The 12,234-nt window shown below is 45.4% G+C and overlaps 1 pseudogene; it reads left to right on the top strand.

The window, feature by feature from the left end:
- The first annotated feature begins 699 nt into the window (after positions 1-699).
- On the top strand, positions 700-11,595 carry LOC140723289 (N-acetyllactosaminide beta-1,3-N-acetylglucosaminyltransferase 3 pseudogene; annotated as a pseudogene).
- Positions 11,596-12,234: the final 639 nt, after the last annotated feature.

A 12,234-nucleotide genomic window follows, 5' to 3' on the forward strand; every position in this document is an offset into this window, starting at 1 on the left:
GTCCTCCTTGCCTCAGGGGTCGTGTGTCTCCTGTGGTGTGTCTTGTGTGTCTCTGGTGTGTGTCTCCTGTGGTGTGTCTTGTGCGTCTCTGGTGTGTGTCTCCTGTGGTGTGTCTTGTGCGTCTCTGGTGTGTGTCTCCTGTGGTGTGTCTTGTGTGTCTCTGGTGTGTGTCTCCTGTGGTGTGTCTTGTGTGTCTCTGGTGTGTGTCTCCTGTGGTGTGTCTTGTGTGTCTCTGGTGTGTGTCTGATTAAAAAGTCAACTGACCTTGTATATATCTCCAAGTGCTGAACACGAGCTGTCCATCACATAGTTCCGCCTTTCAGTTTCCAAGGCAACTCACAGACTTTCTGTCTCCCTGCTGCTGATTTAGCACACAAGCTGTTCGCTCCCCCCTCTCTCTTTTAAAGGAACAGTCCACTTTACAATAATCTTTCGGATCTCGTCACAATCTAAACATAGCTACAAGATCTGTGATATATTCGCATATTTTTTAAGAAAGCTTTATTGATTGAATCTCAGCTGATGGCGGAAATTTCAAAACCTTGCAACATTTCATGGACGTACATGCATGTGTAAGTCACGTGAACCTTTTCCCCGCTCCCATTTTACCGCAGATCTGCCTTGTTTCCGAGGCTCCGCCCCCAGCTCTGATGACATAAATTACAGTCCTGCCTTCCTTCACTTCTGTGTTGAAGCGGGTCGGCGGCGGCGGCGGATCGTCTGTAGGATCCGGATTGGGAGACGACCATCACCCCCAGAGTCGGGAATCCGGGGGAGGGTTCACCGTCCGGGCGTGAAAACAAGTTCTCATCGGTGAGTCCCGAGTGTGGACGTCTGATGTAAGGTAATGCACCAGGTTAACTTCCCCGATCTGGTGGCCTCCCTGCGCTTGCTGGACAGAACCTGCCGGGGTCGGTCTGTGTTGTGGGACCTTCACAACAAACCGACTGAGATGAGCCGCCGCTCAGTCCCTCTTGCCCTGGTCCTAGGAGCGTGATGGGGTGGTGATACCGAGACTGCACTCATCCATTGAGGTTTATCCCGGGAACTTTACCTTCGTCACCCAGTCCCGCATCGGGTCCAAACTTCACCTGGATCGATAGCCGGTGTCTACAATTGTTTTACATTATTCCAGGGCACGGGAAGCGGCCCTTCCCCCTGTTGTGTTCTTGCAGACAGAGAAGGTTAAACCGAGTAATCGCACCTTCGGGACACTGCTCCATCAGTCTGAGTAGATACATCTTTCGCCCGTTCAGACAAGGCAGAGAGATCCAGATCTCTCACGGCCTCTCGTTTTGGGTGGCCATCGTTGTGTTTATTTTTGTTGAATCCATGCCACTGTTCCGACTTGCTGAAGCGCAGCCAATGTTTCCGGTTTTATAACCCCAATAAATGCAACAAATAAGCCTTTTCCAGTGATCTGGGTTTCTCAAACTTGTACAGCACATTACAACAGCACATTGAGGTGATAACATATTGTTACAAATCCTTATGGTTACAGAGAGAGGGCAGTGAACATCGAGTTAGACTGGGAGATCAAGAGTCCAACTTATCACCGGGGAACATTCAATGTGCTTACAACAGCAGCCTGGACGGTTTCCTGGAGCCTGGTGCTGTGTGTTTTCAATGTTTTTTTTTTAAATCTTCGATCCGGCTGAGAAGAGAGAATAGCGAGGGTTTTGAGGATCTTTGATGCTGCCTGCTTTACTGATGCAATGGGAAGTGCAGTCACAGTCCAGGGAGGGGAGTCTGGTTTCTGTCATGTCCTCAGCTGTGCCCACATTTCCCTGCAGTTCCTTGCAGTCAAGGGTAGAGCGGTAGACTTATGAAGGCGTTATGTATCCGGATGGGATACTTTCTATGGCGCTTTGATAAGGTTTGGGGAGGGGCAATGTGCCTAAGCCAAAGTCATTGTTGTTTGATCTAGGCTTGTCATTTTAGAATCTTTTTCTAACGTTTTATTCAGTCCCTGTGTATTGCTGAATGACCACCAGTGACTGTCCTTGATCCCTCACCCAAATGTTCCATCTCCTCATTCACTCACATCTCGAGCAACCTCTCTCCAGCCCCAGTGTACCCACCTCAATGATGTACAGTATATCAGTAAAGTTTCCTGTAACATTTGACATCATTGTGAAGTATTATCCTGCACTGAGTTTTCCCAGGAATTGTTTATTTTTGTTAGTAGAACTACCAGAGGTTTAGTTGAATGCAACACCTGGTGAGGTAAGAGTTACAAGCTACGAGCCCAGGGTGTGGCAGGAAAGATTCCAGCATGTATAGAGCAGTAGTTGGTGATGGAATGTATACCTGCTTGTATACATTTTTTTATAACAATTTACTTGATTGTATCTGCGGAAATTTTGTAAAATGAATGGGAACTTCGATGAGACATAAAGTATGCTGCGGAGTTTGACAGGGACGTGGACTAAATAGTTCCTGTTTTGTGAGGGTCTGAAACCAAGCACCGCCAGCTGAAGACAGCCGAGATGTTTTTCTCTCTCCCTCTCCGGGTCTAGTGTGTCATGGTAATCACCGTCCTCAATATTCAGCAGAAGGAGAGTCTTTCATTTAATATTGTAATCCTGCAGTGTAGTGATACACAAATGAGTGAGATGTTACAGGTGAGAGGCAGGATTGATGCGCCGAGATCACAGTCTGATCTGGGTGGGTCACAGTGAATGCAAGATGCCAATGAAATTAAATATCCGCGGATAAAATCCAATGCATTGTTATTTTTTTTTAAAAAACTGTACTGTATATAAGCATGTCTCCCCTGTTTTATGTAACACCACAAGTCAAGATCACAACATATTCCTCATAGAAAAACTCGCAGGGGCAGATATCTGTCTGGTAAACCTTCCTCTGGTTTCCCACCTACCCACTCACATCTGACAGAAGGGAAACAACACTGCAGACGGTGATCCACAACAGATCTCACCAACCGACTATATAATGGAACCATCAACTCCTTACACCGCCTCCCCCCACGACCACCCCCCGCCCGGCTGTAATCTCCAGTGTGGGTGTTTCCATACTTTTGTCCACCAACCGAAATGCCGTTTAGGATGGACAGATAGTATCAATCCCGCCAGTGAAGGAATAAACAAAGCGAATCCTCAGTTCCCTCGGTCGGGGATCGGTAAAGCCCCGAGTATGGACGGATCTGTCTTCCTGTTACTGCAAGCAGTAGCCCGCGGACAGTTCCGAGGTGCGGGGAACTCGCAGCTCCCGAGTCTTTGCTGATGATTCGGAGCCGGGTTGAAAGTGCGGCGTTTCCGATAACACTGTCAACTGCCCCGGTTTCCCGCGGGAAATACACAGGAAGTCGATGCATTCAATTAGACGAAAGGAATTATTAATTTACTTAAAAGCGATTCGCTACAGTTCTAATGTCGATCAACGTTATCAATTCCATTCGTGTTCATAAAAGTGGCTGACTGCCTTTGTGATGTTTATATATCAGTATATACTGCTTCTTACCGTGTACCGCGGCTCCAGGTTCTGTTACCACCCTGTCCCAGTGAGGCTGTGTTACGGGTTCTGTAAGTAATGAACACACGCTGGTTAATGCTCAGTCAGCTCCTGGTGATAATCATTAACTAAACTCACAGCATTATCAGTGGGTCACTCCGTGACCTGTTCCTTAGCACAGGGTACGTTCTGTCTCCAAACAAACATCACCATGGAGATGAAATGTGATCTCAGTGATTTTGAGAGTGGAATGTTTGTCGTTGCCAGACGGTGCAGTTTGAATATCTCAGGAACTGCTGAACTCCTGGGATTGTCAAGTTCAACAGTCTCAGTTTGCGGAGAATGATGCTGTGAAAAAAATCAGGTAGCGGCAATTCTGAGAGAGAAAAATCGCCTTGGTAATGAGAGAGATCGGTGGTTAAAGGCGGACTGATTCAATCTGCCAGGAAGACAGTAACTCAAATAATCACGAACTACTGCACTGTGCAGAGAGGCATCACTGGACGCGAAACATGTCGAACATTGGACTGAATGAGCAACGGCAGTAGAAGACCATGGATATACAATCAGTGGCCGTATTATTAGGTACCGGAGGAGCATAACACAGTGCACATCGATATTTGTTATCAGCAATGAGATTTAACTCATAAAGTTTAATTTTTAATATCACTGACACATACTTGTTGTCTTTGCTAAAATAGCACACTCACTCCTGCAAAAAAATCAGACGGATCCGCAAAGCCACTCAATGTTAAAGACAGTATTGAAATGGTAGAAATGTCATAAGGGGACATGGAATGGACCCAAATGCAGGACGCAGGCACTGAAGTACTAGGGGCAGGACAGGGACAACTAAAGGATAGAACAAGTTGGGGTGACCGTGGCGTGAGGAACGTGGCATTCAAAGGTGATCCTGGTGTTCAGAGATAGCTCAGGCAAGGCAGGAGGATCCTGAGGATTCTGGCAAGGCAGGATCTTGGGGTTCATGGCAAGGCAGGATCTTGGGGTTCATGGCAAGGCAGGATCTTGGGGTTCATGGCAAGGCAGAGTCCTCCGCCAGGTAACGGCAATCTGACCTGACCTACCCGACGGAGGCGAGGGGTAAGTAAGGGGCAGAGACCTTTGGATGACTCATTGGCACTGCCGCCTCCCAGGCGTGAACACAGAGGCCTGGGCAAGACGCGGTAAACTGGGCAGGTGCGGGGTACCACCCGTCGGGACCGAGGGGTAGGAAAGTGGCAGAGCCCTCCGCCAGGTAACGGCAATCTGGCCTGACCTACCCGACGGAGGCGAGGGGTAAGAAAGAAGCAAAGTCCTCCGACGGGCAACGGCAATCTGGCCTGGCTTACCCGACGGAGGCAAGGGATAGGAAGGGGACTAAGTCCAGGGTGACTCTGAAACTGACTCACAGAACTAGTTGATTAGCGATGGGTACACCAAGCCGGGGCGAACAGGAACGAAGACCAGGCGAACAGCACCAGCAGGACAAACATGACGCACGGGTCTGCACAGGGAAAACAGGGCGACCAGCGCAACACAGGACGAGGAGGTCAAAACGGGATGGACAGTCGGACAGTCGGACAGCGCGAGCAAGGCAAACCGAACGGAACCGCGGGACGAGCACCTACCAGGGAAGCAGGACAAAACAGGTTCAGAGCAGGACGACCCCCAACTAGACTCAGTCTCAGAGCCCCTTATATCCACCTACCAGCCGATGGGCAACAGTTGCGCCTCCTTGAGTCCAAACAAGCCAGAATGATCCACAGGTGTGACTAATTAGCTCAAGGGTGAAAGGAGGGACGGCTACAAGACCCGGAGTCAGGAGTCCGCGGACCAGATCAAGACCCGGAATAGGGGCTCCGGACCGGACCATAACAAGAAACACTAGAAAACCTGCCGTCACAAGTGGGCGTATTAACTCATCGTAACGTTGCCCACCCACTACAGTCTCTGTGTTTACTCTGTGCTGAGCTCCTGATTCTGTTACCAGCGAATCCGAGCACCGGAGTTCCGTGGGACCAAACAGTAAGTGAACACAATCAGAGTAATGTTCAGTTGACAACACACACATAAGCCTGCACGTCACACTCATCAGCACGTAACTCCACACCCTGCTCCACAGCGCAAGAACTAAACGACACAAAAACTCCTTCGAGCCAATGGTTCTGATGTGCTGTTCGATCCAGGCTTAATTTTGCACCTCAGTAGACGGTGACAAAGATTACATACAGTATCTCACGACAAATCGATCTGCTCCAGGGAGCAACCGCGACCCGCATCCTGGTTCAGATCGGGTGGTGTCATCGCATGAAATTATTCTTTACTTTGGGACCAATTTACTTCAGTGACAGCTGAGGGCAGAAATCGCTGTGGGCTTGTAGGAAAGACGCAGTCAGGATGGGACTTCTGAACTCTGGTGAAAAGTTATGATTTTGAAATAATCTTTTCTTTTGAACACTGGACATTCCCTTTCGCCAGATTTAACTGTGCCCCGGCAACCTGGAACAGCACTGATCTCAGAGACAACTTCATACTGCAATCTTAAATATTTGTCCACAATTGGACCATTACACTGAAGGGCAACAACTATGTGGAGATTGCAAACTGGAGATAACCACGTCCAAAAGAATACAACATATTTCACCATCAGATTAGTGCTCACTTACTGGAAATAAATAACCTTATCAATCAGATGACTTTCCTGACTAAAAGGTCTATTTAAGTTACTCCCGTCGGTGTGTTACCCCGCTATCTCCTTTACTTTACAAATACCTTAGCTGTTTAAAGAAGAAGAAGTACTGGCACTATTAAGGAATATAAAAGTGGATAAGTCTCCGGGACCTGACAGGATATCTGCTAGGACCTTGAGGGAAGTTAGCGTAGAAATAGCAGGGGCTCTGACAGAAATATTTCAAATGTCATTAGAAAAGGGGGTTGTGCCGGAGGATTGGCGTATTGCTCATGTGGTTTCATTGTTTAAAAAGAGTTCTAAGGGTAAACCGAGCAATTATAGGCCAGTCAGTTTGACGTCAGTGGTGGGTAAATTAATGGAAAGTATTCTTAGAGATGGTATATATAATTATCTAGATAGAACAGTTAACATGGATTTGTGCGAAGAAGGTCATGTTTGACAGATCTTATTGAATTTTTGAAGAGGTTACCAGGAAAGTTGACGAAGGTAAAGCAGTGGATGTTGTCTATATGGAGTTCAGTAAGGCCTTTGCCAAGGTTCCACACGGTTGGTTAGTTAGGAAGGTTCAACTGTTAGGTATTAATATTGAAGTAGTAAAATTGATTCGACAGTGGCTGGATGGGAGATGCCAGAGAGTAGTGGTGGATAACTGTTTGTCACGTTGGAAGCCGGTGACTAGTGGTGCGCCTCGGGGATCTGTACTGGGACCAGTGTTATTTGTCATATACATTAATGATCTGGATGATGGGGTGGTAAATTGGAATAATAAGTATGCTGATGATACTAAGATAGGTGTCGTTGTGGATAATGAAGCAGATTTTCAAAGCTTACAGAGAGATTTAGGCCATTTAGAAGAGTAGACTGAAAGATGGCAGATGGAGTTTAATGCTGATAAGTGTGAGGGGCTACATTTTGGTAGAACTATTCATAATAAGACAATCATGTTAAATGGTAGGGCATTGAGGAATGCAGTAGAACAGAGTGATCTGGGAATAATGGTACATAGTTCCCTGAAGGTGGAATCTCGTGGATAGGGTGGTGAAGAAAGCTTTTGGTATGCTGGCTTTTATAAATAAGAGCATTGAGTATACGACTTGGGGTGTAATGTTAAAATTGTACAAGGCATTGCTGAGGCCAAATTTGGAGTATTGCGTACAGTTCTGGTCGCCGATTTATAGGAAAGAGGTCAACAAAATAGAGAGAGTACAGAGAAGATTTACTAGAATGTTACCTGGGTTTCAGCACCTAAGTAACAGAGAAAGGTTGAACAAGTTAGATCTTTATTCTTTGGAGCGTAGAAGGTTGAGGGGGGACTTGATAGAGGTATTTAAAATTATGAGGGGGATAGATAGAGTTGACGGGGATAGGCTTTTTTCCATTGAGAGTAGGGGAGATTCAAACAACAGGACATGAGTTGAGAGACAGAGAGTAAAAGTTTAGGGGTAACACGAAGGGGAACTTCTTTACTCGGAGAGTAGTAGCTGTGTGGAACAAGGTTCCAGTAGAAGTGGTAGAGGCAGGTTCGATATTGTTATTTTTAAAAAATTGGATAGGTATATGGAGAGGAAAGGAATGGAGGGTTCTGGGCTGAGAGCAGGTCGGTGGGACTACGTGAGAGTAAGCATTCGACACGGACTAGAAGGGCTGAGATGGCCTGTTTCCGTGCTGTAATTGTTATATGGTTATTTGTGAGGTGATGGACATTCAAATGAAGTAGAACTTGTACAATGAATGGCAAGGCGCTGACAAGTCAGTTCACTGAAAGGCAGGATGGTGAAAAAACTCGTTTAGCATGCTAGCCTTCATCAGTTATGGTGTACAGTTCAGGAGCGGCGAATTATTTGCAGTTACATAATTTGTTGTTGAGACCACTTTTGGAATATTATCTACAATTTTGGTTACCCTGTTATAGGAAAGACACTGCCAAGTTGGAGAGGGTGCAGAAGAGATTTAGGAGGATGTTTCTTTGGACTACAGGGCATGGATTACACAGAGGTTAGCCATGCTGGACCTTTATTCCTTGGAGAATGAGAGGTGACCTCAGAAGTCTAAAATCATAAGGGGTATTGATAAGGTGGATTGTCATTATTGGAGAGTTGGAGAGTCCGAAATGAGAGGTCACAGATAGAAGAGAGGAGGGAAAAAATTGAAAAGAGATCAATGGGTTAACTTCAGTACACAGAGGATTGTGAATACCTGGAAGAAGCTACCAGAGGAAGTGGTTGAAGTGGGTTCCACTGCCACATTTAACAGGCATTTGGACGGGTACATGGAAGGGAGAGGCTTGGAGAGTTATGGGCCAAACTAGAAAACTGGGACTAGCAGGGAGGATGCTGTGGTTGGTATGGACCAGTTGAGCCGAAGGGCTTGTTTAGATCGCATTACTCTAGGATTCCATAATTCTAAAGTGACACAAGTTGCATCCCTGTGCAAATAGTTTTACTTGTACACATCGTTCTGCTATCAGTCACTGGTGTCTTTCCACGGCTCCTGGCATCCAAGGTTTTACTCATACACATTGTGGATCATGCTATCTATCTGCCTTGTTCTGCTATCAGTTACTTGTGCTTTCTCTGGGCTCCTGGATTACAAGGTTCACTGCTCTTCATGAAGCGTAAATTCCTGCCATAGGTGATGCTGGTGCCGTTTTCCTTCAATAGATATGGGCCTGCGATGGCTTCGCTGTCTTGTCACAATTGCTTACTACTGAATGTCTGGGTGGAATCAGCCTTGCCATTGGGACTAGTTATGCCTTAGTTGTAGCCTTTCATAAAGTGGTTTGACCAATGGATGGCAGGGTGGGTGGGCCACTGCTAATTTAACTTTGAATACACTTCTCTGGTTAAAATAGAAGCAAAAAGCCAAGGTCCTTGAGTATACTTCTCTTTGTTTCTCCTATTGTAGGCATACATAGACCAGGTTGAAATGCCCTGAAAATCAGATGCTTTCAGTAGCTGTACTAACACGTTACCTTCCCTGCACTGCCATATATTCAGTTACTAATCAATGGTCAATAATAGATCATCTTCCATAGTATCAATAACCTGTGAACTTAAACTGAATGTTGACCGAGATGGGGCCTTCCTCTTTAGAGCAAAGGGGGAGGAGATGTGATTTGATAGAGGCGTATAAGTTGATAAGATGCATAGATAGAGTGGACAGCCAGCAACATTTTCCCAGAGCAGAAATGACTAATAAGATGGGGCATAATGTTAAGGTGATTAGAGAAAAGTTTAGGGGATTGTCAGAAGTAGTAATTTTTAAAAGAAAATGGTGGGTGTATGGAATGCACAGCCTGGGTGGTGATAAGGGTCGATGCATTACTGAGATTTAAGAGGCTTCCAGATAGACACATGAATGAAATAAAAAAATGGAGAGCTATTTGAGAGAGTAGGGGTACATTGATCTTGGAGCAGATTAAAAGGTTGGTGCAACATCATGGGCCAAAATGCCTGCATTGTGCTATATTGCTCTATGTCTGGCCCAGCTCAGTTTAAGCCCCGAGAGGAGTGATGAAAGCTCTGAAGCGAGGTGGAATAAAGCCTTTGGAATAATATATCTTTAATGCACCGAAAGAAACTATACGATTTTCAGTTTAATGACAGATGGTATCCTATAGGTAGATTTGTTTTTCTGCTGGGATGGAATGCTTCAGGTCAATTAAACTTTCTGTAGGGCCTTGCCTATTCCTTACCTCACCACCATTTTGAGGTTAATATTACAAAGCATTAGTGAACCTCATTACAGTTTAAACTTCTCATTCTTCTCAAGCATCATGTAAATGTAAAGTTTTCTTTGAATTACTCCATATTTTTTCTCTATTTCAGGTGAAAGATGAGAAGACATCAGCAATTCTATGTGAAAGTACTGCTGGGTGTTTTGATTACTCTGGGATTGTTCTTCATGTTCTGGAATAATGACAAACGTCGAGAGACTGATGATGTTGCAGAAACTGTTCATCGCAAAGATCTGCCCAAGGTTGTTACTGCTGATGCAACTAAATCAGTGCTCAAGCCAAAGTGCCACGCGAACAGGACATTGTTGCACCTGTCCTCATTTCATCAAGAGAAAGAGCACATAAAAAACTTCTTGATGTATAAACACTGTCGAGAATTTAACATGATTCAAAATGTCCCAGACAAATGTGGTGGTCGAGAAGGATCTCAGAATGTCTTCCTGCTCCTGGTGATCAAATCTCACCCTTTCAACCAGGATCGGCGGGAAGTGGTAAGGAAGACCTGGGGCAAAGAACGCGAATTCAATGGGGTCCTAATTAAGAGAGTCTTTATCTCTGGTGTCTCTCCTGACCAAAAAGAAAGTAGGAAATTGAATCAGCTGTTAGCAATGGAAAACAGAGAACACAGAGATGTCCTACAATGGGATTTCTTGGATACCTTTTTCAACCTCACCCTCAAACAATACAAGTTGCTGCAGTGGGTCTGTGAATTTTGCCCCAGTGCTAAATTCATCTTCAATGGAGATGAAGATGTCTTTGCCAACACCGATAACATGGTTGATTACTTGCTAGGCATGAAGGTTCACCAACACCTGTTTGTGGGCCGTCTCATTTATGGGTTTGGGCCCAAACGCCAGAAGTCGAGCAAGTATTATGTGCCAGAAATAGTGACCACTATCAAGTCTTACCCACCATACGTTAATGGAGGGGGCATACTTATGTCTGTGTATACAGCTCATATCATTTACCACATAGCCCAAGACCTTGAACTATACCCCATTGATGATGTATTTTTGGGGATGTGCCTGGCCAAGGCTGGACTAGCCCCACGCTCCCATAGTGGATTCAGGGCAGCTGGTATCAGTGTTCCTTCAACCCAAGAGGACTCTTTCAATCCTTGCTATTACCGTGAGTTACTGCTAGTGCACCGTTTTCAGCCTTTCAAACTGCTACTGATGTGGGATGCGGTGCATGATGCTAATCTGAATTGTGCTCATGCTGCCCAGAAGTCTGCATCCACGAAAAGGACCGCATGAGTCATGAGAGAATGTAGCAACTGTTGGAATGTAATGCAGTTTGTAAACATGTGTTAATCAGTTGTTTATGCAATGTAAGAAGGTTAATTCCTAAATTATATTGGAGGATACATTAATTCATAGGGTTGGTGCCTTTCTACATTCCACAAATGTTTGTAAAGCTGTCAGGTGTCATCACTCAGCCTAATTCTTACTGCACCCATAATGACATTACAATATTGATAGGCGCACCACAATTTAAGTCAATTGTAAAGTTATTCCAAGTGAGCAGTCCTTGTTGCATTGCGTGCAGATAGGTACAGCATGTTCACTTGGGGCATTTGTATAATAAGCCACCAATAAAATTTTTAGTAGCAGTTATATCTGTGTATTTTTTTCTTGCCGTTTCTTACATGTCCCTTGCAAAATATGAAAGACACAAATGTGTTTCTTGGACTGGAACTGTGAGGACAACAAAGAATCTAGATCTAAAATTGTCTCAGGGTTGGAGGAATAGAGAAACTTATGGTCATCACTTCTGTAGTCAAATGTCAGCCTGCATTGTGTCTGTGTAACTACATATCAAATAGAAGCACACACGCAGGAGATGGCTTTAACTGGAGTATTCACATTGCAGAGAGGGAAAGAGATCAATGAACATGTGCGGACAACAGGTCAATATGCATACATAGACGGCAGTCCATATGTAGTGCGAAGGGGAGTGGCATTAGATTTGGCAGGTGTCTTGTCCGAGACAATGTACTCGGTTGCCAGTGTCATGTTGCTGTCATTGCCATGGCCATCACTGAGAGGTAAGTCCGGTAGCTTTGACTAGTGGCCAACCAGGACATCGGAAATCTGGAGAGGAGGGGACTTCAATAAGGCTCATTGTCCGAGGGGCAGCTCACGGCAGTGCAATAGAGCAATCGGTGACCAATCAACTAGTGGCCAATCGGCATTTGGGATTGATTAGTAAGAGCAAATTAAAGGAAGGTGGGACAAACCCTTTTGCCGTCGTCTGAGTAGAAACATAGAAAACCTACAGCCCAATATGGGCCCCTCGGCCCACAGAGCTGTGCCGAACATGTCCCTACTTT

This window comes from Hemitrygon akajei, unplaced genomic scaffold (assembly GCF_048418815.1).
Source record: "Hemitrygon akajei unplaced genomic scaffold, sHemAka1.3 Scf000108, whole genome shotgun sequence".
Lineage (NCBI taxonomy): Eukaryota > Metazoa > Chordata > Chondrichthyes > Myliobatiformes > Dasyatidae > Hemitrygon > Hemitrygon akajei.